We start from the raw sequence: 27,757 nt of genomic DNA on the forward strand, positions 1-27,757 counted from the left end.
TGTGGCACAGGCTGCATATCAATTCATAATCCCCAATAATGGAGTGTTTTCATATACTGGCATTGACCAGCATGATCCCCACATACAAGAAATAGAACAAAACAGCAGGATGGGGTAAAGTCAGACATTTACTTTCCTACAAAGTAAGGGGGCAGCAGAGTCCTAATAGGCTGTATTGCTGGAGTTTGAGGAGATCTATAGTTGAAGCTAAGGAGATCAACATAAAATACTTACAATATGGCATGCAAGATTTGTAAATGTGTTGCTGTTGAGACACATTGTCCAAAGAGAGAGTACAGCATCTTCCAGTTCTGTTCAAAGTGTAAGGTCAGCTCTGATCTTATTACTTGTTATATGTTTGGGTTATTGGTAATATAGTAATATATTGGGGTTTGTGTGAAATATATAGAAAAATAGAAGCACCAGGAGTAGCAGTTTTCTCTTATTTATACAGCATTTTCTGAGGAAGGGAGACGTGATCTTGTAGACAGAAGTGTTCTACATTGCTGGGAAGGCACATTCCAGAAGTGGCAGTGGGGTATAGTGAAGAGAGCATTTGACTGAGGTCAGGACATGCTGCCTACTATTTACCTTGTTGCCTTGGGCTTCATTAGTATTTGTCTTTTTTTTTTAATTGAAGTAAAGTTGATTTACAATGTTATGTTAGTTTCTGGTGAACGGCAAAGTGATTCGGTTATACATATATATATATATATTCTTTTCCATTATGGTTTATTACAGGATATTGAATATACCTCCCTGTGCTATACAGTAGGACATTGTTGTTTATCTTAGTATTTGTTGAATTAATGGATGAACCGCCCTCTTCCCTCCCTAAGCATTAGTTTACTCACCTGTAAAATACAGGTGGCAGTGTCTACCCCATATGGTGGTAGTGAGGACAGATGGACTAGTGGATGTGGAAAGGTTATCCAGCTCCATTCAAGTGTAGTGTTGGCTGAGGAAGGAGAATGTTCCAGGTTCTAGCTTAGACCGTCTCTTTATTACATGTTAGCCAAACTGTCTCCTGATCTCCATTCAGTTCTTTGATTACTTGTTATCAGGAGTGAGGAAGCTGTGGGTAGCAGAGGGGTGTCTGGTCACTGAAAGTGAGGTTGAAAATTAATGGGTTGGTCCTTTGTTTTGGAAAAATCAGCCTCTGTGGGTTGAGTTGGTGTGAACTGGTTTTACGGACCTGATCACACCTGCCTGATTTGGGAAAATATTAGGCTTCTGAGATTGCAAAGATGAAGACCCGTGCAGAGCTGTACCAAAGTCTTTACCCCTCATGGGTAAATTAACACCAACCATCTGCAAACTACTGATTAGAGTTTTCCTGGGGAGATCTTTGGGCATCAAAAGTTACAGAATCAGAAGTTGTTCATCAAGATAAATTTCCTAATGTGTATTCCTCAAATACTTTGCAGTGTCTTAAAATGAGATTTTCTTCATTAGTATAATCTGAATGTGGTAGATGATGTGTATATATACACATACATTTATGTGTATATATAACATTTCAAATTACATTGATTCAGAAAAGTAGTTTCCATAAACCAAGCAGCTGTTAATATTAACTGATTTGAAGAATGTGGTACTACTCAGATCCAGTACTTCCTCTGATGTGATCTTAGTTTCTTTTTGCAGATGCCCACAGGACCCTGAAAGAATTAGAATATATTAGTTTCCTAGGACTGCCATAACAAAGTACCACAGTTCTGGAAGCTAGAAGTCTGAAACCAAGGTGTCAGCAGGGTTGGTTCCTTCTGGAGGCTCTGAGGGAGAATCTGTTCCACACCTTCTAGCTTCTGGTGGCTCCTGGCATTTCTGGGCATTCCTTGGCTTTCAGCTGCACCACTCCAGTCTCTGCCTCCATTGTCACATGGCATTCTCTCTGTGTGAAAATTTCCCTCTGTGTCCAAATATCCTAATGACACTAGTCATTGGATTATGACCTACCCTGACCTAATATGACCTCAATTTAATCACACCTACAAAGACCCTATTTTCAAATAAGGTCATATTCATAGGTACCAGGGGTTAGGACATGAACATATCTTTTTTGAGGACACAATTCAACCCACAACAGAGTAAACTGAATGTTTAAAGTGACACTTGGAAATTGTTTTACCTTAGAGGAAGTGAAGGTTCTTACAGAAGACTCAGGTCACATATCCTGTTGTCATATTGTGTTTTGCGTGTGATAGCACAGGGGATAGTGCAGGAGATAGCTCTCAAAGTTTAAGGTCACGCTCTTTTTACCACAAAGGAGGAATCTGATGGCATTGAGTGCTTTCCATATTGTTCATTTCTGATAAAGGTTTAAACCACTTCTTTTTTTTTTTTCTTAAACATTAAAAAAAAAATCTTTACAGCAGTTTTTACCATTGTGTTAGTTTCTTGGGAAAGCCATTAATTCCCATTGAGAATACCACTTGAATATGGTATATGGTGTAATTGAGGTCAAGTTCTGAGTTGGCTTTGTACATTTGATTTTTTTTCTCAGTTGTATGCTTTTTTAAAAAAATAAATTTATTTATTTTTGTCTGAGATGGGTCTCTTTTTTAAAAAATAAATATTTATTTATTTATTTATGGCTGTTTCGGGTCTTCGTTGCTGGGTGTGGGCTTTCTCTAGTGTGGCAAGCGGGGGATACTCTTCTTTGTGGTGCACGGGCTTCTCGTTGCGGTGGCTTCTCTTGCTGTGGAGCACGGGCTTCAGTAGTGTGGCTCGCGGGCTCTAGAGCACAGGCTCAGTAGTTGTGGCGCACGGGCTTAGTTGCTCCGCGGCATGTGGGATCTTCCCGGACCAGGGCTCAAACCTGTGTCCCCTGTATTGGCAGACGGATTCTTAACCACTGCGCCACCAGGGAAGCCCCTAAAGCACATTTTGAAAGGTTGCCAAATAGGCATAATGATCAGGGAATCCCTAAAGTCTTTTCCTGAAAAGATACTAAAGAGGAATGAGTAAAAAGTAGAACTGTCAATCTAACATGGCAGGGTAGTCACGGCCACTTACACACAACCTTTGATAGGGTTTTCTAGCACTTGGTTTCAGGTTATCAGCCAAGGCCTAAGAAGTATCTGATTTGACCTAAAACATCTCACTCCTGTCCATCATCTGCTGGATGACTTTTCCCTATTACTGGCACTGGTATTTTCTTTCTTCTATTTTTTCACTTATGTTTATAAAACAATAAGGGCAAATACAATAAAATATTCACATTGTGAATATTTCCAAATAAACACCAAATAAACACTGTTACAGAGAAAAGGTTGTTGAGCTTCCTGAGAATGGTGATTAGCTCCCAAGTTTCTCTGTGGGGCAGCTTGAGGTGTGGCAGCAGTGGAGGGTGAGGGGTCCTGGTGTATGGTGATATGTGGGTTTTCTGGATGAGGCAGTCACAGAAGGTTGAGAAGGTTCAAGTTCTGGTTCCAGTAATGGTCTTCGTGTGCTAAAGGAGAAGGGCTGGGCTCTATGAAACCTAAAGGTCTATTGAGTTAAGCAAAAAAATTCACTTTAGCAAATTCATTGATTCTTCAAATCCATTGAACACCTATGATGTGGCAAACAACTGTTCCAGTTGTGGGGTTGAAACAGTGAACAGAGGGACAAAAATCCCTATCTTCTAGAAGCTTACTTGCCTACTCGGGATTAGATAATACACAGATAATTGAAAATACATAGTATGTGACCAGTGCTGTCCAACACTGTCAGGGTCATCAAAACCAAGGGAAGTCTGAGAAGCTGCTGCAGCTAAGAGGGGCCCAAGAAGACATGTGGACTAAATGGAGTGTGGTGTCCTGAATGGGCTCCTGGACCAGAAAAAAGACATTAGGTAAAAACTGAGGAAATCAGAATAAAGTATGGGCTTTATTTAATAATAGTGGCTCATTAGTTGTGACAAGTGTGCCATGTTAGTGTAAGATGTTAATAATAGGAGAAACTAGCTATGGGTTGCATGGGAGCTATCTTATATAGGTACCCCTCCTTACAGTTTTTCTGAAAATCTAAAACTATGTTACAAAATAAAGTTTATTTTTAAAATGTGTGTGTGTCTGTGAGAGATATCAACTGTTGACGAGTGACATGAAGAAAAGTAAAGCCAGGTCAGAGGGGCAAGGAGCACAGGTGGTGGGGAAGGTGAGGGAGGGCCCTACAGAGAAGGTGACAGTTGGGCAGAGCCCTGGATGGAGGCTAGGGAGCTGGCCACGTGGCTATCCAGGGGGTGTGTGTTCAAGACAGAGGGAACAGCAAGGGGCAAGGCCCTGCAGGAGAGAACAACTAGGAGGCCTGCTGGTTGCCATGGGGGGAGCCTGTGAGACAATAGGTTGAGGTGGGGAATTAGGTCAGACAGGTGGAGGACGCAAGTGGGGGAGGGGACTGGGCCTCCGGAACCTTTTAAGTCCTGGTCAAGACTTTGGCATCACCTCTGGGCCAGATGCTGGGCCGGATGCGGGCAAAGCTGTGGGTCTGGCCTTCTTCCCTGTGGCACGGATCCCACATCACTGTGGCCTGCCTTTCACAGACTTTGAAACACTTGAGGGCATCATTAGGCTTTAGAGCAGGGGTTGGAAAACTACAGCTTTAGGGCCAAATTCTATCCCACCCATTTTTGTACAAAGTTGTACAAAGGTGACCCTGTACCTTTTCCCTCTCTCCCTTCAGTGAGGTTGTTTCATACATTCATAGTACAGTTTGTAATTTTTTGTCACATTCTGTATTCCATCCTAGGATCCTCTTGATTTCATAAATTATCTGTTAAAACTTGCATATGTTAAGGCTCACTCTTTATGCTATATTCAGTGGGTTTTGACAAATGCATAAGTGTCATGTATCCACCATAACTGTATCATGCAGAATAATTTCACTGCCTGGGGAAAAAAAAGTCTGTGCTTCACCTTTTTAACTCCTCTCCTTCCTGTCAAACCCCTGGCAACCACTGATCCTTTCCCCATCTCTATAGTTTTGCCTTTTCCAGAATGTCTTATAATTAGAGTCATACAATATGTAGCCTGTTTAGACTGGCTTCTTTGACTTAGCAATATGCATTTAAGATTCATCCAAGTCTTTTTGTGAGCTCATTTCTCTTTATTGCTTAATATTTGTGTGGATATACTGTGATTTGTTTATTCACATATAAAGGGCCTCTTGGTTGCATCCAGTTTTGGGCAATTATGCGTAAAGCTGCTCTAAGCATTTTTGTGTATGTTTTTATGTGGGCATACATTTTCGGATCAGTTGGGTGTGATTGCTGAATTGCATGGTAACACTGTGTTTAGCTGTGTACTGACCCCTGCTCTTTAGAGTATCATGGAAGGAACCTATGACTTTTGACAGTGTCATGTTACTACTCTTTTCTATTTCTAGAGGCTTGATTGAAATTTCTCTAGAGGAGTTTTAAAATTCAAATTCTTTTCAGTGAAATTTAAAATTATGATTGAACTTCGAAAGGTAGATTCTTAGAAATCTTTTTAATCTTAAAATTTATTCCCATTGGGTTCTATCCTGAGAACTTAATAGATCAGCTGTCTAATAAGTTGAGTAATTGAGATACAACAGTAAAAAGTTAAAAATAATCGTACTAGCATTCCTGGAGGCTTTGGGAGTGACATGTACATTTAATTTGAAATTGGGAGGAAAGTGTTTTGACAGACTTTCTCTCCATAGATGCATCAGGTTCTCTCCGTGTAAAGACATCAGAATCTACATGATTTTCTGACCAGCACTAAAACCTGAAACACGTTGAAACCTATTGATGTTAAAGAAGGAAAAAAAAAAAGCAACAGTAAAGAGGCTTGGATTTTTTCTGCTTTATTGATGTACAATTACTGATGTGTAATATTGTTGTATAATAATATACTACACATATTTAAAATGTATAATTTGAGTTTACATATGGATGTCAGACCAGCACAACAATAAAGATAACGAATACAGCTATTACCTTCCAAAGTTTCCTCATTCCTCCTTGTAATTCCCCCTTATCCAAGCAACAACTGGTCTATTACTTGTATCACTATAGATTAGTTTGCATTTTCTAGGATTTTATATAAATTTGTATATTATGTATAATTTTATGTAAATTATGTAAATGGAATCATACAGTATACAGTAGTCGCCCCTTATCTTTGGTTTTGCTTTCTGTAGCTTCAGTTACTTGTGGTCAACCACAGTCCAAAAATATTAAATGGAAATATTTCTGTAAAATTCCAGAAATAAGCCATTCGTAAGTTTTAAATTATGCATCATTCTGAGTAGCATGATGAAATCTCTTGCCGTCCCACTCTGTCCTGCCTGGGATCCCGAGCCGTCACCATGTCACGTCTTGGTGATCCAGGATCACTGGAAGCAGATTATCTTCCTTTTTTAAAAATAAATTTATTTATTCATTTATTTAATTTTTGGCTGCATTTGGTCTTCGCTGCTGCACGCGGGTTTTCTCTAGTTGCTGAGAGCGGGGGCTACTCTTTGTTGCGGTGTGTGGGCTTCTCATTGCGGTGGCTTCTCTTGTTGCAGAGCACGGGCTCTAGGCGTGCGGGCTTCAATAGTTGTGGCACACAGGCTTCAGTAGTTGTGGATCACGGGCTCTAGAGTGCAGGCTCAGTAGTTTTGGCGCATGGGCTTAGTTGCTCCGCGGCATGTGGGATCTTCCCCAACCAGGGCTTGAACCTGTGTCCCCTGCATTAGCAGGCGGATTCTTAACCACTGCACCACCAGGGAAGCCCAGATTATTCTCCTTTTTACTTATCATCAGAAGGTCAAGAGTAGCCTAATGCTATGACACAAGGCCTGTGTCACAATTCACCTCACTCTCATCACACAGACATTTTATCATCTCACATCATCACAAGAAGAAGTGTGAGTACAATACAATAAGATATTTTGAGAAAGAGACCACATTCATGTAATTTTTATTATAGTGTATTATAATTTTTCTATCTTATTATTATTGTTAATCTCTGACTGTGTCTAATTTATCAATTAAACATAGGTATGTATGTACGGGAAAAACATGGTATATGTAGAGTTTGGCACTATCTGAGGTCCCAGGAATCCACTGGGGGTCTTGAAATGTATCTCCTGTAGATAAGAGGGGACTACTGTATATTTTTTTGGAGGGGAAGCTTCTGCTTTCATTCAGCATAATTATTTTGCGTTTCTTCCACGTTGGGTGGATTAGTGCTCTGTTTCTTTATTGCTGAGTAATATTCCATTTTATGGTGCTGTGGCCTGAATTGTGTTCCCGTATAATTCGTATGTTGAAGCCTTAACCCATATTGTGACTATATTTGGAGACAGGGCTTTTAGGAGGTGATTAAGATTAAATGAGGTCAAAAGGGTGGGGTCCTAATCCAATAGGATGGTGGCCTTATAAGAAGAGGAAGAGATAGAGATCTCTCTCTATGTGCATGCACTGAGGAGAGCGATGTGAGGACACAGCAAGAAGGTGGCCATCTGCAAGCCAGGGACAGAGGCTCACCAGAACTCAACCTTGCTGACATCCTGATCCCAGACTTCCAGCTTCCAGAACTCTTATGAAGTAAATTTCTGTTGTTTTGCCACCCAGTCTATGGTATTTTGTTATGGCAGCCTGAGCAGGCTAAGATGTATGGATATACTACAATTTGTTTTTTCATTCACATGGATATTTGATGGGTATTTCCAGGTTTGGGCTATTACAAATAAAGCTGCTGCGGACATTTGTCTACAAGTCTGCATAGACACGTGCTTTCATTTTTATTGAGTAAAAATCTAGGCACGGACTGGCCTGGTTATGTGTTTTACTTTTTAAGGAACTGCCAATTGCTCGTTGAGGTGACTGTACCATTTTACATTCCCACCGGCAGCACACGAGAATTCCGGTTCCTCCACATCACTCTTGAGGTTGGAATTTTGAATTGCTCTTACTTAGGCGGTCCACCCAGATGTGTGGCAGAAGACTCTTCGCCTGCTGTAACGTGGCCAGGAGAGGAGTCCCCAGGCCCTGTGGAGCCCTCCTCCCTCATACTCCTTAAGTTTTCAGTGAGAATTTTTTTTGCGAATGTGAATTTACTTTCCATAAGAATATAGGATGACAATATCTTTATCCCTTTTACTTGTCCTTCTTTTGTTGCTTTTCCTAATTTTTTCACTTGCAGACTTCCTGGGTTAACCCTAGAATTTCTAGACTGTGAGATATTTAAAAGAACCTGGTTTTTGAGTCACACACACCTGGATTTGGATTTGGGCTTTACAGCTTAGCTGTGTGGCAAGTCATAAGACCTGAGCTTCAGTTTCCTCATCTATTTTTTTTTTTTTTTTTTTTTTTTGCTGCCCTGTGTGGCTTGCGGGATCTTAGTTCCCCGGCCAGGGATTGAACCCGGGCCCCTGGCAGTGAGAGCGCCGAGTCCAAACCACTGGACTGCCAGGGAATTCCCTCCTCATCTGTTTTTAAAAGGTGTGTGTGTGGAGGTTGATATTACCCAGCTTGTATGGTTGTTGTAAGGCTTAAATATAATGCATTGGAAAATCTTCAGTGAATAACTGGGAAACCATATGCATTTCCCGGATGCATTTGTAAGTTCCATTTTCTATTAGACACTGGTTAATCTGCTATTCACGAAGCGAGTAGGAGAGGAACTGAAGTTTAATCGGTGCCACCAGTTAGAGGGAGGCCACAGACAACGTGGCAAACTAGGGTGGCATTGCCAGGGCTCAGGGTGACCTTGCAACATTTAATAATGTTCAAGCCTTCCTCTGGCCATTTGCATTGTAATGGGGATGTACTTCACGTGCCTATCTATGTACTTCCACAAAGGCAGTTCCTGCCTGAGTGTTTATCTTCTACTCTTGAGGAGGGATGTTTCTCAGGCCTCTGGGACCCTAGCCGATATATGTGCCCGCCTTCCTCAGTGCTTTGGCTCGGTCTGCGAAATCCTTTGTCCAGCTGGCCGAGGTGCATTAAGAGTGCATGAGGCCTTCCCTCCCACGGAGAAGTGGAAGTTATTCTTTGATGGCTGGGCCAAACTACTCATCTGATGTGACTGGAGTTTGAAAGGTGGTCCTGAAAGGAGTTTCGAGTAGTCGGGTGCCAGACATTAGCATGGCCAGGGAGGCTGGAGAGGGTACTTCGAGGGAAACGGGAGGACCCGGTGAGGTGGGAAGTGTGGGTGTCAGCAGGCACGGGGTTCATTGTGCCAGGTGGGTGTGTCTGGAGGCCTTCTCTCCCCTGCCCGACCGCTGGGTTCCAAGTATCCTGCAGCGTTTCTCCTTAGAGCAGGCTGGCTTTCTTGGCATCATTCAGTCTAGTTGCTAGGAAGCCAGATAAGGCAAATGCAACTTCCTTTTGACTTACTCACATTGAACCATCTGCTTATTCCTTCTCATGGCCTTCAAACTTGGCTGGGATCATCGAGAAGAGGGTCGAGTGGAGCATCTGTGCTCCTTATCCTTTTCGGAAATGGAAATCTTTCTAGTAACTGTTTAACCCTCTCAGTCCAAATTTATAGCAGTTAATCTTGTTCAGCCCCTTGTTTCTTCCAGCTAACAATTTGGAGCAGGCACTTGCTTCTTAGGTTTTGCCTTTTATTCTTGTCTTAGATTTAAATCTATGTTATTCACTAACTGCATAACTTTGAATGAGGAGGAAGGTGTCAAAGAGGAAGTATGTCAAAATGCATTTGGCACGTAAATAGAACAGCAGTCTTTTTGTTGGCCATGCTGTGCAGCTTGTGGGATCTTAGTTCCCCGACCAGGGATCAAACCCGGGGTCTCAGCAGTGGAAGCGTGGAGTCCTAACCACTGGACTGCCAGGGAATTCCCCAGTAGCCTTAATCGAGGATGTTTAATACTTGCAGTTGATACACATGAATCATTTAGGAATTTTCTTTCATAAGCTCCATTGTGGAGTTAGTGTCAGATACATTAAAGGTGGCAGAAAATCCACAAAAACTTATGGTGTTATTGTTGGAGCATCTGGCAAAGAAAAGCTTTTAAAAAACAATAGTGATTATCATTTTTCATAATTGCCAAACACCACCAGCATTGCATACTAAAAAGTTTAGTTCGGCTCAGTCAGGCAAATCAGGTTCATTGTGTTGGAGCTCCTTGCTGTCGGTGAGTTTATAATGGTCTTTCCTTGTGACAGAACTGAGCCTTCAGTTGTCAACTCTGCAAAAGCCGTTGAGCAAACAAATGAGACAAAAATAGAAATAGGTATTACAGAATAAAGTAAGGGTTCTGAAAAAAAAGTATTGAGAAAAACCATTGTTGGAGTTTTTAAAACCCAGTTGAACTGAAGACTTAATCACCTTTGAGTGTACCAGAACTGTGGAAACCGATGTGAGGGCGATGGGAAATAATTTCTTCTTAAGTGTAATTTTGTCTTTGTTGGTTTTTTAGCAGTGAGCCATATAAACCTTTTCCGCTGACTTCTTATTCTCCCCAAGAGGGCTACTTAAAGAAGGGTGAAGACATGCTAAGGTAAAATGTTATTGTTGTGGCTCAATTTGCTAAAAGCTTTAGTAATAATTTAGATGTGGTCTTGCTGTGCAGACTTATGTGTTTGTTAAAATTGATGTTATTAATATTTGCTTTTTGGGAAGTCCCTCAGGTCAACTTGATGATTTTAAGCCATTCTGCTTTAACTTTCACCTTTCCATAGACATTTGGATTCTAGGAACTAAAACAGACTTGCAGCCTGAAGGGACTCAGCCCCCCAGGCCTTTTCTTTGTGGGCTTGTCAGTCAACTCCACCTGGGCGACCCCCTTGGGGGGTTATCTGTAGCAGGCCCTAGACTCCCTTCTAAGACTTCCTTCTTCCACACCTCCACACCTTTTCTCTGCTACCATCTAACTATTGGTATGTGCTCAAAAAATGTAAATTTATTTTATTGTGAAACAGATCAGTACTCCAGAGCCCGGTATATAAAGAAAAGTCACTTAAAAATTTTTTTAACCCAAGAAATGGATAAATAGATGTAAAAGTGTCTGGTACTAAAAAGTGAAAAATCTCTTTTCAGAACTCACCCAATTTTTTTTCCCTTGCTTGTAACTTAAATGGCTCACACTGGTATATTGTTCTGGAACTTCTTTCACTCAACATTATGTCACAGAGGATTATTCATCCTCATTGTTCTTGACTGCTGTGTGGTATCCCAAAGTAAGTAAACCTTTTTTGAAGGTTATCTTATTTAGTTTACTCTGTCCTCCACATTCAGCAGTGGAGTTTTTCTAAGAAACTAAATGGGTAAATCAACATGGAAGCTCAGCATTCTTGCCTTGGATCTACCTCTGTAGTTGTGGTAAAAGCACGCTTCCTTGAACTGTATTTGAATTGATTTTTGAATGTATGAACCTTGACAGGGTCTCTTTCTTGCCTGCATTACAGAGGAGATTTGTGTCAGATTAGATTAATAATTCAAAATTGAAAAATGCTTTCCTCAACTGTGGAAGCACTTGGCAGTGTAGACTTCAGGAGTGACTATTGATGGAGGTTAGCTTCTCTCAGGTAGTATTTCCTGAAGAGGAGACTTAGCATGCTTGCACTGTTAGACAATCTTCTGAAGGAGAGATTTTCTTAGCCCTGGGCCTGAAAGAAACCTAAAGGCAGAGGTGGATAATAAAGGCTTACATCTGCTGAGGGCCCACTCTGCATCAGGCACCATTCTATGGGATTTACCTGTAGTAACTCATTTAATTCATAGCCACACTTAGGGGCAGGTTCTCCTAATATCCCCATTTTATAGGTGAGGAAACTGAGGCATAACGATGTTAAGTACCTCGTTCAGGCTTTCCTGGTTAGTAAGTGAAGGAGCTGAGATTCATACCCAGGCAGTTGCAATTTCAACACTACACTGCCTTTCCTGGCTGAACCAGCTTCTGGGGCGCCTCCCAGTCCTCTCTAATTACTTAGGGGGATGTGGGGAGTTTACATGCCACTTCACTAAGAGAAAGTAAGTGTATGAAGTTTGAGGGAAAGCCAGCAAGAGCACAGTGTAGCAAAGGTTGGAGAAAGCAGGCAGCCTGAAGAATGGCCTGTGGAGGGACTTCCCTGGTGGCACAGTAGTTAAGAATCCGCCTGCCAGAGCAGGGGAGATGGGTTCAAGCCCTGGTCTGGGAAGATCCCACAAGCCGTGGAGCAGCTAAGCCCGTGCACGACAGCTACCGAGCCTGCACTCTAGAGCCCGCGTGCCACAACTACTGAAGCCCGCGCGCCTAGAGCCCGTGCTCCACAACAAGAGAAGCTACCGCAATGAGAAGCCCGTGCACCACAACGAAAAGTATCCCCCCCTCACCGCAACTAGAGAAAGCCCGCGTGTAGCAATGAAGACCCAACACAGCCAAATAAATAAATTAATTAAAAAGCAATCATTAAGGGCTTCCCTGGTGGCGCAGTGGTTGAGAGTCCGCCTGCCGACGCAGGGGACGCGGGTTCGTGCCCCGGTCCGGGAGGATCCCACATGCCGCGGAGCAGCTGGGCCTGTGGGCCATGGCCGCTGAGCCTGCGCGTCCGGAGCCTGTGCTCCGCGGCGGGAGGGGCCACAGCAGTGAGAGGCCCGCATACTGCAAAAAAACAAAAACAAAACAAAACAACCCCCTCCCCAAAAAAAGCAATCATTAAAAAAAAAATGCTTAAAAAGATAGAACCTGCTTGGGGGAGGGGGGCATTCTTGTGTAGCTCAGGGCAGTTGGGGAGGCATGGACTCAGGCAAAAGCTTTGCATCTGAAAGTCTGGAGCTGCGACTCTGCTCTGTCAGGAGGTTGGATGTGGACACGACCTGATTGAACATCGTACAGGGGAAGAGCAAAGGATCGATGCTCGTTGGCAGCTTGCTGAGTAGTCATGGTTTGACTGAGGTGTTCTGTGCCCCTTTGCCATGCAGTGCGATACCTCTAGTGAGAAAAGAGCTAATTGCTGCCTGCCCAGGGGTTCTTTCCCTGGCAGGACATTCCTTGTGGATGAAACATTGGTGTCTGGATGCTGGGGAGCTGCAGTAATAATGCCTGATTTAGGGGACATAGTGCATCGAATGCCCCGTTTCTTGTTAAATCACAGCAAAGGGGACTACTTTAGATGGCTGATGGATTATGCCACGTCTGTGCACTATTTTGCATGCCCTTAGCAAGGGAAAATAGCTTACTCACAGGAGCTCTAGAATGTTTAGGAGTAATGTGAGCAGATCTTGTTGAATCATCTTGTACCCATATCCAGTGAAAACCTTCAGAGATAATGTCACCTTCTTTAAAAGATGAACGCTTCAAATAAAATGATCTCATTTCCTTTAGAATAAACACCTTAAAGTGTGAGTCTCACTCTTTGTCTGTATCTGAGTCTTACCTGACAAAGATCAATGGCACCATTTAGAACTTTTTGTTGTAACAGACAAGAGGAAATGAATGGAAAAGGGCAAAAAAATCCCAGAAACTAATAGTATTCTAAAATGAGAACAGATTATTGAGTGTCATTTTATGTTTAAATAGACACAGGCTTTATTTAGGTGCCTATATACTTCACTTGGTAATCTGGTGTTTATTTTTTGGCTTTTGGGGACACGTTTAGAGGGAGACCATGTTTGTGTGAACTATTAATATTTTCACGCCTCCAGCAGCATTGAAGAATTATGGCGGAAGGTGGCTGATTATTCAAAAGGGAATGGAGATAGCCATGCACTGTGCCAGTACCCTCAGTTAGGTAAGAGTCTTGTTGAGAATCTTATGTTTTCCTTGTCTATTTTTTGTAGAGGTGTCGTCTTTCATTTACACTTTTGTAAGAAACCCTGGAAACCTTTCTTTTGGAGAGTTTTTGCTCACCAGTGCATTGCTTTTGGCCTTGCAAAAAACATGAATTCATCAATATTTTCCAGATGATGCCAGCGTCAGGGCTGCTCAGAAAGAGGGGCTTTTCCAGCACTTTTATCAAGTGATTCAGCAAGAGTGTGATCAAGAGAGGCCTTCAGATTGCATTATTGTTTCTGTCGACAAAGAACAGAGGTAGATTTGTTTCTTTTTAGCGTGTCAAGTGAGGTTGTGTAAAAACAAATAACGAAGTGTTCAGCCTTACGTACATAAGTCGCTGAGAGCTGAAACTCTCAAAATGCTCTGCTAGAGCACTGCTTTAGGAATTACAAGACTATCCTGTTGGGTTTACCAAACTGGTGGTAGAGGCATCCTGTGTGGGTGGGGAGATTTCTGAAGATGACTGTCTTATTCACTTTTTCTGTATTGCCCAAGTTTTCTACAGTGAGCATATATTAATTTTATAATCAGAAAAAAAACCAAAGCTATTTTTAGGGTTAGGTTCCCTGTGCCAGCCACAGATCTAGGCTCTGGGGGATACTTGAGCAAACAACGGACAAACCCCTTCCCTGGTGTGCTGACCATCTAGTGTAGTGTGCCAAAAAGTCGCTCTCACTGATCTTCAGAGAAGGGTCCCCTCATTTCTTAACTGCTTGTTGAGTTCCCCTCAGCCTTTGTGCTGTTCTTGCTTCAACATGGGGTGCCGTTCCCTCTTCTCCGCCTGCCTAACTCATGTGGGCCGCTTAAGCGCAATTGCAGCCTGGTCAGTGTCCAGCTCGTACTTTGGGCTCATGTAGTGCCCTGCACACCATTGGCTGGCACTTGAGGGCAAATGGGGACTTAATATGTGATGATAACTGTGTCTCTGGGTTATGTCGGGTTTCATAGTGCTTGGCAGACAGCCTGGCACGTAGACAAATGGTTGGCTGGAGGTTTGTATAGTTACTCCAGGCTAGGTACTTAGTGAGTGATACTGAAGACCCAGACATGATAACTAATTATTCCTGAATAGGAGACCAGGCATATACAAAACATAATCCAGCATTAAGGCAGCATTGGATTTCTCACTTTTTTTAATATGAAAATATGCAATTTAAAATTGACTCAGAATTTTTATTCTGTGATATCTCCTTTATGGAAATCTACTTTATTTGTAGATAGCAGCTTTACTCTGAGTTTGTGAAGCAAAATTGTAGCTCCATTTTGTTTGGAGGATTATTTGGGTTGGACCTTGGGAGACAGCACGCTAGAAGAAATGAGGTCAGTCATAGCATGGGGAGGGTGGGAGAGGCCAGTTCCCTTTACATTAGGAAATTATGGCATTTCCCTTTAATAATTGGACGACACCCAGGCGTGCCCTGGATTAAGTTGATCATGTAGTAATTCAAACTAATTTTGAACCCAGAGGCAGTAAAGACTCAGCATGCCTAGTAGCTTTGTTTTCCCTCAGCATTTGGCAACTTTGCTACCATACTCTGCACCAGCCAGGGAAACTACATTAATCTTCAACTACATTAGCTTTCTCAAAACTTGTAACAAGAATCACACCCGTCTTGTAGCATCTTGCACTTCTTTCAGAATTGTGAGTGACTCCAGCTGCCATTCGACATGCACGACCCTGATACCCTTGCCACCTTCTCATCTCTGGAGCCAGGCTGACTGGTATTGAGTGCAGAGTTTTGTGGTGGGGAGGAGTCCTGGAGATTGGTCTTCTCCCCGCTCCATCTGGAGTGGCGGTCACTCCTCTGCCTGGCATTCCGCAGGTCTGGCATTTAGCCATGGATTAGGATCCTGGTGGATGCAGCTTAGAAACTCTGCTGTGTGGGATCTGCATCTGCCAGGCAACTTGTGAACTAGGCTGTGCTGCCAGCTGTCTTGTCTCTTCAACGTCGGAAAGACTTGGAGTGATCGATTCGTCAGCTAATTCATTCCTTTATATCCCAAAATGGTAATTAATTTTCAGATCATATCATCTAATGTGAATTTCTTATTTATTTTTAAAAAATTTATTTATTTTATTTTTGGCTGCGTTGGGTCTTCATTGCTGCGTGCGGGCTTTCTCTAGTTGCAGTGAGCGGGGGCTACTCTTCATTGCAGTGCACGGGCTTGTCATCACAGTGGCCTCTCTTGCAGCAGAGCACGGGCTCTAGGGGCACGGGCTTCAGTAGTTGTGGCACATGGGCTCAGTAGTTGTGGCTTGTGGGCTCTAGAGTGCAGGCTCAGTAGTTGTGGCGCACGGGCTTAGTAGGGAAGGCCCTAATGTGAATTATTTTTGTGGTGATCTTTTTGTATGATAATTTTGACTCATGGGCTGTCACTCTGTAAATATGAATCGTGTCATGTTTTTCTTGTTTTCCTCTTGAATTTATTTTCTGAAATCATCCATACTCTCCTAAATTGCCAAGAAAAGCATTTTTCCTTCCATCATATTAATTTTTCATTCACAAAATATACATTTTGTGCACTGTTACATGGAAAGCTTTGTGCTGGGCACAGAGAGAAACATAAAGATAATTAAGCAACAATCCCTATTTGGACCACATGCAGTCTAATAAGATAAAATGTGCACAAATAACAAGTACAAGATGGAATGTACTCTAAGCAGAGTATACACATAGGGAAGAGTAGATTACCATTGTGAGGGCCAATGAGTTGGATCAAGGAGGTTTCAGGGAATAATATCATTTGAGCTGGGCCTTTGAGGTGAGAACTGCTTAGAGTCTAGCAACAGAATGGCAGGGAAAGCACAGCTGGAAAAAGTGTGGGGAGAGTTGATTGTCCTGAGATCACAAGAAATTAAATTTGGGAAGAGAAACAGGATGTTTGAAGCTCAGTGGGTTACAAGACCTCTCAAGATAGGTTGGAGCCATGTCTTGCCAGGACTTTGGAAGCTAGGGTAAGAAGTTTAGGATGCTGAACAGTTACTGTGGCATTTTTTCATGGAAGCAACCTAAATGCCCATCGACAGACAAATGGATAAAGAGATGTGGTACATATGTACAATGGGATATTACTCAGACATAAAAAGGAACGAAATTGGGTCATTTGTAGAGACGTGGATGAATCTAGAGACTGTCCCACAGAGTGAAGTAAGTCACAAAAAGAAAAACAAATATCGTATATTAATGCATATATGTGGAACCTAGGAAGATGGTACAGATGAACCGGTTTGCAAGGCAGAAATGGAGACACAGATGTAGAGAACAAACGTATGGACACCAAGGGAGCAAAGCAGCAGAGTGGGATGGTGGTGCTGTGATGAATTGGGAGATTGGGATTGACATATATACACTAATATGTATAAAATGGGTAATTAATAAGAACCTGCTGTATAAAAAAATAAACAAAATTTTAAAAAAATTGATTTATTTTTGGCCACATTGGGTCTTCATTGCTACACGTGGGCTTTCTCTAGTTGTGGTGAGTGGGGGCTACTCTTCGTTGCGGTGCGCTGGCTTCTCATTGCGGTGGCTTCTCTTGTTGCAGAGCATGGGCTTTAGGGTGCATGGGCTTCAGTAGTTGTGACGTGCAGGCTCAGTAGTTGTGGTGCACGGGCTTAGTTGCTCCGCAGCATGTGGGATCTTCCCGGACCGGGGATCGAACCCGTGTCCCCTGCATGGGCAGGCGGACTCTTAAGACTCGCCTGGAGTCTTACCCAGACAAGTGTGGGTTTTCTAGTCCTCTAGGAAGCCCCTATTGTGGCATTTTTGAAAGCAGTACTTTTCATGGGATTACTCAGACTGACATGTAGGGTGGATTGGAGTGGGGAAAAGAATCGAGGCTAAAAGATGTGGTAGGAGGCCGTTGCAGGTTTCTAAGCAAGTACTGGGGAGGAGTGGAAGCATAAACCCAAAGGAGAGGTCTAGGATTCTTCAGGACTTGAGGACCGAGGCTAAGGAAATAGGTGATGAGATGACTGGGCTTTGATCCAAGGTTAGTTCTGGGGTTGCTGATGTTGACTGAGATGGTTAACTCCAGTATCATCCGTTTACTCTTCAGCAAGGGATTGTCTCAGTGGTAGTAACCTCAACAGGTACTGGTCTATCCTGGGAACTAAGTGTAAATGAGCATTCTCTCATTTTTCTGAAGATACAATTTTACGTTTTCTTTCATGGTCTTTAAATTGAAATGACTTCATCAAATAACACTTGAATGATTCCATTTTGAAAAACGCTGGCCACATTCATGGTGCTTACCCAGGACGTCATGCCCCACAAAAACAAGGCTTTGACATACTCTGCTTTCTTTATAAAATCATGTACATAATCAACCATATGAGGACACTACGTTTTCAAAAAAGTGAGTTTTGTTTTGGTTGGAGTTGCCTCCAGTCCTCTTAACTGATTCCATCAGATGGATAACAAACCCTAGAATGTTTTCAGCATGCCTGAGAACAAAAACAAGTTGTAGGGCATGCATGATTTTTGGGAAAATATGGCATCTTCCACGTCACTTATCTAAGCACAATAAAAATATAGTATCTTGCCCCTCACTTACTTAAATTTGTGGTGCATCAAAGTATCTGTGGAACAACTGCTTGGTGACATAGTTTTTTTTTCCGGTTGTTTGATTGAAAGTAACCCACCTTTTTCTTGCGTGTATGTGTGTGTGTGTGTGTGTGTGTGTGTGTGTGTGTGTGTGTATTTTAAGGGAATATGCAACAGTCGTAGGTAATCGGTTGCAGGATCATGGTCTCGTGGTGGAAATGATTCACCTTGCCTCAGAGTCAGGCCTCTCTCAAGCACTCCAGGAAGTTAGAGACGATGGGTCCCCATTTTGTATTCTTGCTGAACAGTCTCTTGCGCCGTAGTTATGCTTCATGAGTCTATCAAAAGTAAGTTTAGCTCAGTATAGAACAATCATTTAAAATAGATCCTCCTTTAGAAATGTAATATTTTTTCTTTGTATGCTGGTACACTTTGAAGGTTCACATTTGTCAGTAGCTAAACTGAATTCAGTTAGGAAAAATTACTTGAATAGTTATCACAGAGTACTCTTTGGTGTATTAGAGACAACTGAGACTTAAATTGTCTTTATTGCTTCTTATTTAAGAATCAAAAATATCTCATCCAAAATATTATGTAACCAATTCAGTTCTCTTATGTGTCGATAGAACTTTTGAACAGATCCCACCATCATTTTTTCTACAATTGGTGATCGTAAGTCTCCCTGTTCATCATCCCCTGTTCGTCATCCCCCGTTCATCATCCCCTGCATTCTCTTTTTTTTTTTTCCGGTACGCGGGCCTCTCACTGTTGTGGCCTCTCCCGTTGCGGAGCACAGGCTCCAGACGCGCAGGCTCAGCTTCCATGGCTCACGGGCCCAGCCGCTCCGCGGGATGCGGGATCTTCCCGGACTGGGGCACGAACCCGTGTCCCCTGCATCAGCAGGTGGACTCTCAACCACTGCGCCACCAGGGAAGCCCCATCTCTTACACGACCTTTCTTGCCAACTTTGCTTTCTCCAGGATATCTCAAACATTTAACTATTCTTAGGCTTATGAGAGTTCACAAAAATGAACTCTCTTTTCCTCCCTAAAATACCCAGTCTTCGGCAGATGCACCCATCCTAGACCACCCTCAGCCTCTCCCTCCTGGTCAGAGCTGCTGCTTCAAGAGCGGAGCGGGCTGCCTTGTGGAGGGCCCTTAGCAGCTTGACTAGAGTCTTACGCAGACAAGTGTGGGTTTTCTAGTCCTCTCATCTTGGTACTGCTCTGTTCTTGAGTTCCTCCTGTGTGCCAGGCACTCTCCAGGATGTCAGGCTCCCCCTGCTTCCTTCCTCTGTCTGAGTGAGCAGCAGCCAGGCACACTTCTCAAGCTGGCCCTGGAATGTCCATCCCAGCTCGAGTCTCCTTAGCAGGGTAGGATTTTCATTGCTAAGTCAGATGATCCTTCCTTTGGGCAGAGACCTTGTGAAGCGCTAGTAAGTAGCTGGATTTATATACTGCTTATAGCTCCTGGAGCCTGCGGAGAGGTCAGTGTAGGACTGATGTTCTATAATCCAGCTATAATACTGGGTCTGAAAAAGCAAACGTGAGGAACACTTGCTCTCCATCTTCTTGGGGGTGCTGCGATGCTTTTATTCTGACCATTCCATTTGCTTTACCTCCTTGTAGTCACCCCACCCACCTGGCCACCTCTTGCTCAACACTCAAGAGTATGAAATTGCAGTTTTTCTAAGCATAGAAAATGTCTAATGTATTTTAAAGAAATAATAAGACTAAACCATATTTACATCATACATAAGTTCTGAAAATGCATGTTTTCAAAAATTACAAATCCCAATCTCCTGGGCTGAGGGTGGGCAGCAGTATGGCTTGAACAGGTTGTACAAAAGACTAATCACATCTGATTACTTACTTGTTATGTTCATGCAAGATCTTTAGAAAATTCTCACTCAAGTAAGTAGGTTGAATAATTTGTCGAATACTAAAGTACTTAAAACCCGCACTACTTCAAGAAGATAGTTTCTTTTTCATGTCCAGAATAGTATTAATAGGTAAATGTTTCATTTCTCATCCATGAATTTAATTATTGAACTCAGATCATAAGTAAAAAGAACACTCTGTTTTCTCCTATAAGCTACATCTATTTCAGCAAGATTATTAGCTGGGCTGTCTTTCACAATGCTTTATAGCCAACAGTTTGCTCCATACCTTGCATGCAGCTGTCATTCAAAAGCGTGTGGAGCTGCTTCTGTGCGGAGACAAATATGTAAAATAGTCAAACAATGAAACTTCAGCACCTGAAGACAAATACATATTCATATTTCTTCCTAAATGTAACCTTAATAAACATGATTTAAGATTTAGCCAGATACTGATCTCCACTGTAGCTCTGTGGTGTCCCTTGGGTCCTAAATTTGTTCAGAAGCAGGTGATATATGGCAAGATAGCATAAGGGCCTCCCATTTAAAATTAAACTTTTATTAAGTCTTATTCTCAGTAGATAAACCTTGCAGAGATCAGAAGATACCTTGCATTGACTACAGTCATGACGTTATGTAAAAGCTGCTCTTGGTGTCTAGAATTTATTTATTTATTTTATTTTTTTATAATTGCTTACTTTTATGTCAATTAAATGGAGCTCTTTTACAAATTAATTTTGATAATACCACACAGAGGTAGAGACATATCATATCTACAATGTACATAGAATTTATTTTTTATGTAATATTTAGAGCACTCCTGACCTGACCTGGAAAGGCTTTCAGTACGGTTTAAGATCTCATAGACCTGAGCCAAAGACTGGAGCCACGTAAAGGATGTGCGTTACTCCTCATGCTACACTGACAGAACCTAGAAGCCCTGCACAGCGTGTCTGTCCACCTTTTCTCAAAGTACTGCATATACAAAGTTAAAAGATAAACACTAAAAGGTTCATAATGAAACACAGCAGTCCCTGCTTGACTCATTTTTCACCCTACTCTACCATCTAAAGGCTGCCATTCTCAGGTCCTGGTTGTTTGTTCTGTGAATCACACTCAAGTCATACACTCTCATTGCTGGAACCAAATGAAAACCTTCACCTTTTTTTTTTTTTTTTTTAGCTTTTCCAATAGCCAGCGATGGTTAAAGTTGCATCCTGTCTTATTTTTAGGCTGTTTGTTTATCCATAAGAATTCCCGTTGACATACATGCCACCTATTCCTCCCTCTCTCCCTCTCCCTCACTCTCTTTCTCTTTCTCTCTCGTTAGCTTAGCACGAAGCTATCCAATTGTGAAATCAGGGTTTGTATTGAAACAGTACATCGAGCTGTCACATGTTATAATTTTGAAACAGAATGTAATGTTTGATTTTGAAATCCGACAGAGCACCTGCTGTTGAGGGTGCCAATCTCTTTCTTGAATCAGTAGATAGTCACATCTGTACTGAAAGCTGAAACAGTTTAAATAACATGTCATTAGATTAACTATGTTCTTTTCTGATTGCTTTTCCTCTTGTCTTTTTGTAAATGTGATTTTAAAGCAATCAGGGCACCCATTTGATGTAAAGCAGGCTCTTTCTTATCCCTAGTAGATCATCATATGCCTCTGGAGGACGCCCTCATGCTGGAGGCTAAAGAATATAGGAGATTTTTCGCTAAACAGGAGCAGCAGGAACACACTGGCATTTCTCTGAGGGCTGGTGATCTGGTAGATGACTTCTTGGCCAGGGAGTGCCTTACCAGCTACTGTGTCCCTTCGGGCGTTCAGCATCTTCTCTTCCTGTTGAATGAGGGCAGACATTTGTACAAGAATGAACTGAACCTGCTCATTGACTACCTGAAGACCAGGAAAGGACAACTGGAAGGTATTTGGCACTGTCCCCTTTCCTTCCCCATTTTAAACCCCAGAAGATCCGTTTCTACGAATCCATGTATAAAAGAAAACTAAAAGCTTTTCATTCAGTTGAGAGAATATACCTGTGTAATACAAAGGTGTCTGATTTGAATGTGTTCCAGTTGAGAATACACTGTTGTTGTTTTTTATCTTATTCATTTTTTAAAAAAAATAATTTATTTATGGCTGAGTTACGTCTTTGTTGCTGCACACGGGCTTTCTCTAGTTGCGGTGAACGGGGGCTACTCTTCATTGCGGTGCTCGGGCTTCTCATTGTGGTGGCTTCTCTTGTTGAGGAGCACGGGCTCTAGGTGTACGGGCTTCAGTAGCTGTGGCTTGCGGGCTCTAGAGAGCAGGCTCGGTAGTTGTGGCACACAGGCTTAGTTGCCCTGCGGCTTGTGAGATCTTCCTGGACCAGGGCTCAAACCTGTGTCCCCTGCATTGGCAGGCGGATTCTTAAGCACTGCGCCACCAGGGAAGCCCAGAATATACTGTTGTAATGTTTAACCTTTATAGACGAAAGTGCTTCTTCTGTAGCTAAATTTTCTCTTGAACCAGATTTTTAATACATAAATAGGATGACCTCTCTATATAGATGGACACGGAGGAAATAGTTCCAGTTCCCTATCAGTTTATTTTTCTGATTCTAAGTTTGTTGTTTGTTGAGACATTTTTAAGAGTACTTGGAAGTGTATGGTGAATGTGAATAAGCAGTTCCTAATCTCGCTGATTTTAAAGAGCACTCTAGCTACAAGTGGAGTCTTTGAAGTAGTGACTTTTCAGATTGCTTGTTTTGAGTTAAGTAGGTGAGAAGAAAATAATCACTTGTCCCTTGTAGGGAAAAGTAGCTGAAGTCGCAGGACCATGTTAAAGCTTTAAATAAATTATTATGCTTATAAAATGCAGCATGTGTTTTATTTTTGTACACTTTTATTGAACTCACTTTCTCAGGGTGGGGAGGGGACCCATAAGCTTAAAACATAACAGTTTTGTTTCTTTGTTTCTTTTTCCTGAGTGCTTATTTTATTTATTTTAAAATTTATTTTAATTGAGATTTAATTGACACATAACATATATTAGTTTCAGGTGTACAACATAATGATTCAGTATTTGTATATATTGTGTGGTGTGCATCGCAGTAAGTCTAGCTAACATCCTGCTGCCTTTTGATTATAGAAACTTCTCAGTCAGAAGAAGGGAAGGTCTTCCTGGAAATGCCTGAGTTGTCCTTTGTGCAGCTTGCTGGGCTCTGCAGCAGGCTTCTGCTTTCCATTTGTTTTCTTCATTTTTCCAGGTTTGGAGATGCCAAATCCTTTGGCCAGGAGCGCTCATTCCTCATTTCAAGGCAGGAATACCCCCATCATGGGCAAGCCGCCTCCACTCCTTCCAACCCCCAGAAAGAGATCCTTCCCAGGCCCTCCTCCCCCGGTTCCTGCCAAGTCCAAGTCCCCTTTGATAGGTGAGAGGACAGGAAGTCTCCTTCTGCAGCCAGGTCAGTGCTTCCCACCAGGAGTACAATGTTAGCTGTAGCTCTCATGCTTCCACAGGAGTTCTCCTGAGGAAGCAGGACAGTTTAGGGCAATTGCAGTGTTTGTTGTCTTTTTTTTTTTTTTGCAGTACGTGGGCCTCTCACTGTTGTGGCCTCTCTCGTTGCGGAGCACAGGCTCTGGGCGTGCAGGCTCAGCGGCCATGGCTCACGGGCCCAGCCGCACCGCGGCATGTGGGATCTTCCCGGACCGGGGCACGAACCCGTGTCCCCTGCATCAGCAGGCAGACTCTCAACCACTGCGCCACCAGGGAAGCCCTGTTGTCATATTTTTAATGAATATTAAGATTTCAGAAGGTGAGGAGAGGCGCTTTGAGGTTCAGTGGGTGCTATTTCTCTTGAAGAGTTGCCTTAAGTTTTAATACAGGGAGAAGTTTAGAGAAGCTCTTCAACCAAGTTAGGTGGCCACAGTTAGAGCCTGAAAGTTGTCATAATAAGCACTCTGAACTCAGTAGTCTTTCTGAGGTTTCTGTTCTGAGTAGCTCGTGCTGAATAGTATCTGACATCTGCCTAAAATGCATGGTACTACTGTGGACTTCTCCCATTGCCAGTGACGTGGAACCCAGCTCAAGTTACCTTAAAACAAGGGGACTGGGTTGGCTTATATAACTGGAAATCCTGAATTGGCTAACTTCAGGCCAGACTGGATCCTACTGCTCATGTGGGTTCATCAGACAGCCATCTCTTCCTTCTGGGAGAAGAGCTGGGTGGGTACAGACTCCCGGTCAAGCCCGGGGGCCAGCCTCCGTGGTTCCTGGTGTGCCCAGTGTCGGAGCCTTCCCTGGCTCTCGAAGGGAAAGAGCTCAGGCACCTAGGCTGCAGCTTCCACCCTTAGTCACCCTTCCCTCTGCTCCTCCTCTTCTAAATACCTGTTCATGCCGTCTGTCTCCTCTCCTGTCCTCCTTGTGTGTCGGCAGCGGGAGCGGAGAAGGAACCGGATGAGAGCATGTTTTCAGTCTTCCGTGTTAAAGAGGAAGTTGTCAGTGAAGTCTTCATGAGAAGGTGGCTTTTCACCTGGGCCTTAACTAAAATTTAGACCTGGAGATGCATTTGTTCATGAGAATCACATATTAGTTTGGCCTCTTTTGTGAACAGGGATTATTTTAGCCAAAGATATTTCCTAGGAGCACAGTATTTCCACCTTGACTCTTTTGGTGGATCGTAACCGAGGGAATGTGTCTGCTTGCTCTGGGAGCTGTAGTGTACACGTCTTTTATTGACAGGGTCAGTGTATTGAAGCTCCACAGCCCTCGAGACGAACATTTCTGCGCCCCCCTCCCTTTGTGCCCTGTTGACTTCGGGGTGAGTGAGAGTGTATCAGTTTAGCATCTTCTCTGTTCCCAGCACAGCCTGTGCTTTCTTGCTGCCATGTCTTTGTTCCTTCCCTTCCTTTTACTGTGCTCTCCACGCTTCCCTGGGCCTCAGCCACAGGCCTGTTCTTATCATCTGGTCTTTTTCTGTGAGAAGTGAGTGAATGAAAGGCAGGAGGGCTTAGGAAGAAATCTTCTTGCCCTGAATTGCTTCCCATCCTTGCCATTAGTTTAAAAACAAAACTCTTCCAGGCCTTCAAAAGGGCTAGGTGCTTGCTTTAGAATTGTGAGAAAGTGTCCTGTTCAGCAGGGTGAGGACTGTGCCCAGCAGACTCTCACCGAGACAGGTGACGGGGTGCTGGACCGTGTGTCTCACCACTAATGTTCTGGGTAGACGGATGTTAGATTCTGAGGAACAGAGAGCTTCAGGTGTGTTATGGGTCTGCCTTTGTGACCTGTCGGAGAACCTCCCTACTTTGGATATTTGAGAAAATGTATTCCAAGTATCACAACAGAACGTTTGGAACAAAATCCATTTGTGAGAAGGTGACGGTGGAGGACCAGGATGTCAGGAAAGGCATGGACTTAGACCAAGGGTTTGCAAGCTTCTTTTTAAAGGGCCAGACAGTAAATATTTTATTTGAGGCTTTGGGGGCTAAGAAGCAAAATTAAGGATATTATGTACATACTAATGTAACCATTTAAAATGTAACTATTTAAAAAAAAACATTCTACCTGGCAGGCCACACCAGCACAGACAGCAGGCTGGATTTGATCCCCACACTCTAGTTTGCTGACCCCTGGACGATCACTGAGGTGCAGTCTGGGCCCAGAGAGGACTTGGTAGAGCTTTGAGGAGCTGGGGGTGGGCCTGGTGTGCGTGGCAGGAGCTCCCTGCTCAGCCCCTTTCTGAAGATTAGGAAAGGTCCCTTTGGGGCAAGCAGCTGGAACGGTTCATCAGGCATCTTTATGTTTTGGGTTTCTTTCTCTGCAGGATCGGTCAACCCAAAAGGTCTGTTTCCCCTCCCCCACTTCTGGCAGCCCCTTCCAAGAGGCCTGTTCCTTTGGGATGCCTCCCTCCCAAGCCTGCAGAGCGTCTGTTACTTGGGGGAGAAACCAGGCCTTTTAGCACCACCACCAGGTGAGTAGGCAGGTGAGCAGTGAGTGGCATTCTAGGCCCATGCTGACCAATAGAACTTTGTGCGGTGGGAGAAATGTTCTATAGCTGTGCCGTCCAGTACGGTAGCTGTCAGCCACATGTGGCTGTTGAGCGCTTGAGATGTGGCTAGTCTGACTGACTAACTGAATTTTTAATTAATTTACATGACTCTAGTAACATAGTAATTACATAATAGTCTCATGTGGCTGGTGGCTACTGTGGAATGGTGAGCACGGTTCTGGGCTGTTGGAGGTATCAGGAAGGTGTAGCAATAGGTAGGAAAGTGTGCTGTTTTTACCATGTAGAAATCTATTATTTCTTAGTCTTTTTCTCCCTCCCTTCCCTTTTTTAAAGCTGAAAATGTACTTAAAAAGGGAAGTATTATATCTCTCCCATGAATGGATATCATTGTCAATTGCTGTAGAATAGGAGGTCATCATAAATAAAAAAGAACACAAAACAGTGTCACTAAGTTCCTGCCTGTTCCTATTGCCTGCCTCAGTTTCTAAGCTTAAGGCTTGCTCCCTCCCTGAAAAAGAAAGGGGATTACCAAGGGTCAGGGAGGTGTTAGCGGGGCACCAAGAATACTGGAAACTCTCTCCTTGATGATTCAGAAGGATTGCAGGATGTTGGCAAAGGGAGGATCTTTCTGTGAGGTTGAATGTCATTTAATTGCACACTCGCGCGTCTCTGATGTCGTTTGGAGTACGTGCCTTGTTCCTGCTTTGGGCTCGGGGAGGAGCACAGCGCCTTCCCTGCCTGGCAGGAGGATGGGGATCTGATCTACCATATTTAAAGTACTAACTGATACCCAGCCCTGGCTCAGAGCCTGCACAGCAATACAGGCTTTTTTCTCTCTCTCCCTTCCCAGGGCAGCCCTGGCCAGCTCTCATCTTCTTTGATGTTGCCTTCGCTCCTGCATGGCTTGGGGAGATGAGGCCGGAGGCTTCCAGGCTGCCCCCAGACTCACCAAGGCATCAGGGCAGGCCTGCCAGGGCAGTGGCAAGAGCTAAGACTGCGCTCTGGCTTGGACTAGAAGACGGCCAAACAGGCGTTTTGCTGACTTCGTTGCTAGTCATTCGGGCTTACTAAGCCGAGATAAAGGCACTGCTCTTAGCTCACTCGCTTTGAGATTTGGGGCTAAAGCCCCAGCTGTTACGAAGGTGGGCCTTTGTCTCTCTTCGTTCTCCATGCAATGAACATTTTTCATGGTAATGCCGCTTTAACATTTCAGCCCTCTACTTTTTAGCCTTTGAGATAGGTACTGCTGTGGTTGTGGTGTGAAGGAGGTACATTTACATGATGGTGGCAAGACCTGGAACAAACATAGGTCGGTGACTCCCACCTTCCTGAGAACCCAGATAACCTGTCTCATTCTGAAGATCCTCCTCTGACAGACCATGTTTTTTTGAAATTTGGAGAACTTTCCTCACCCATAAGATGGCCCTTTATGGCTTCCGAGGGCCCTCTCAGCCCAGATTCAAGCATTAATAGTTGGAGAAAGCTCTTTTAAAAAACAAAAATGAGGGCTTCCCTGGTGGCGCAGTGGTTGAAAGTCCGCCTGCCGATGCAGGGGACATGGGTTTGTGACCCGGTCCAGGAAGATCCCACATGCCGTGGAGCGGCTTGGCCTGTGAGCCATG

At 43.3% G+C, this 27,757-nt stretch overlaps 1 long non-coding RNA gene across 1 annotated transcript in view; it reads left to right on the forward strand.

The window, feature by feature from the left end:
* LOC125962722 (uncharacterized) overlaps positions 1-23,416 on the forward strand; it is a 35,619-nt gene extending 12,203 nt beyond the window's left edge. The window contains exons 2-3 of the long non-coding RNA XR_007474363.1: positions 13,593-13,675; positions 23,394-23,416. This is a non-coding gene — a long non-coding RNA (uncharacterized LOC125962722). The remainder of the gene's footprint in view (positions 1-13,592; positions 13,676-23,393) is intronic.
* The last annotated feature ends 4,341 nt before the right edge of the window (positions 23,417-27,757 follow it).

The sequence above is a fragment of the Orcinus orca genome, chromosome 20 (genome assembly GCF_937001465.1).
Source record: "Orcinus orca chromosome 20, mOrcOrc1.1, whole genome shotgun sequence".
Classification (NCBI taxonomy): Eukaryota; Metazoa; Chordata; class Mammalia; order Artiodactyla; family Delphinidae; genus Orcinus; species Orcinus orca.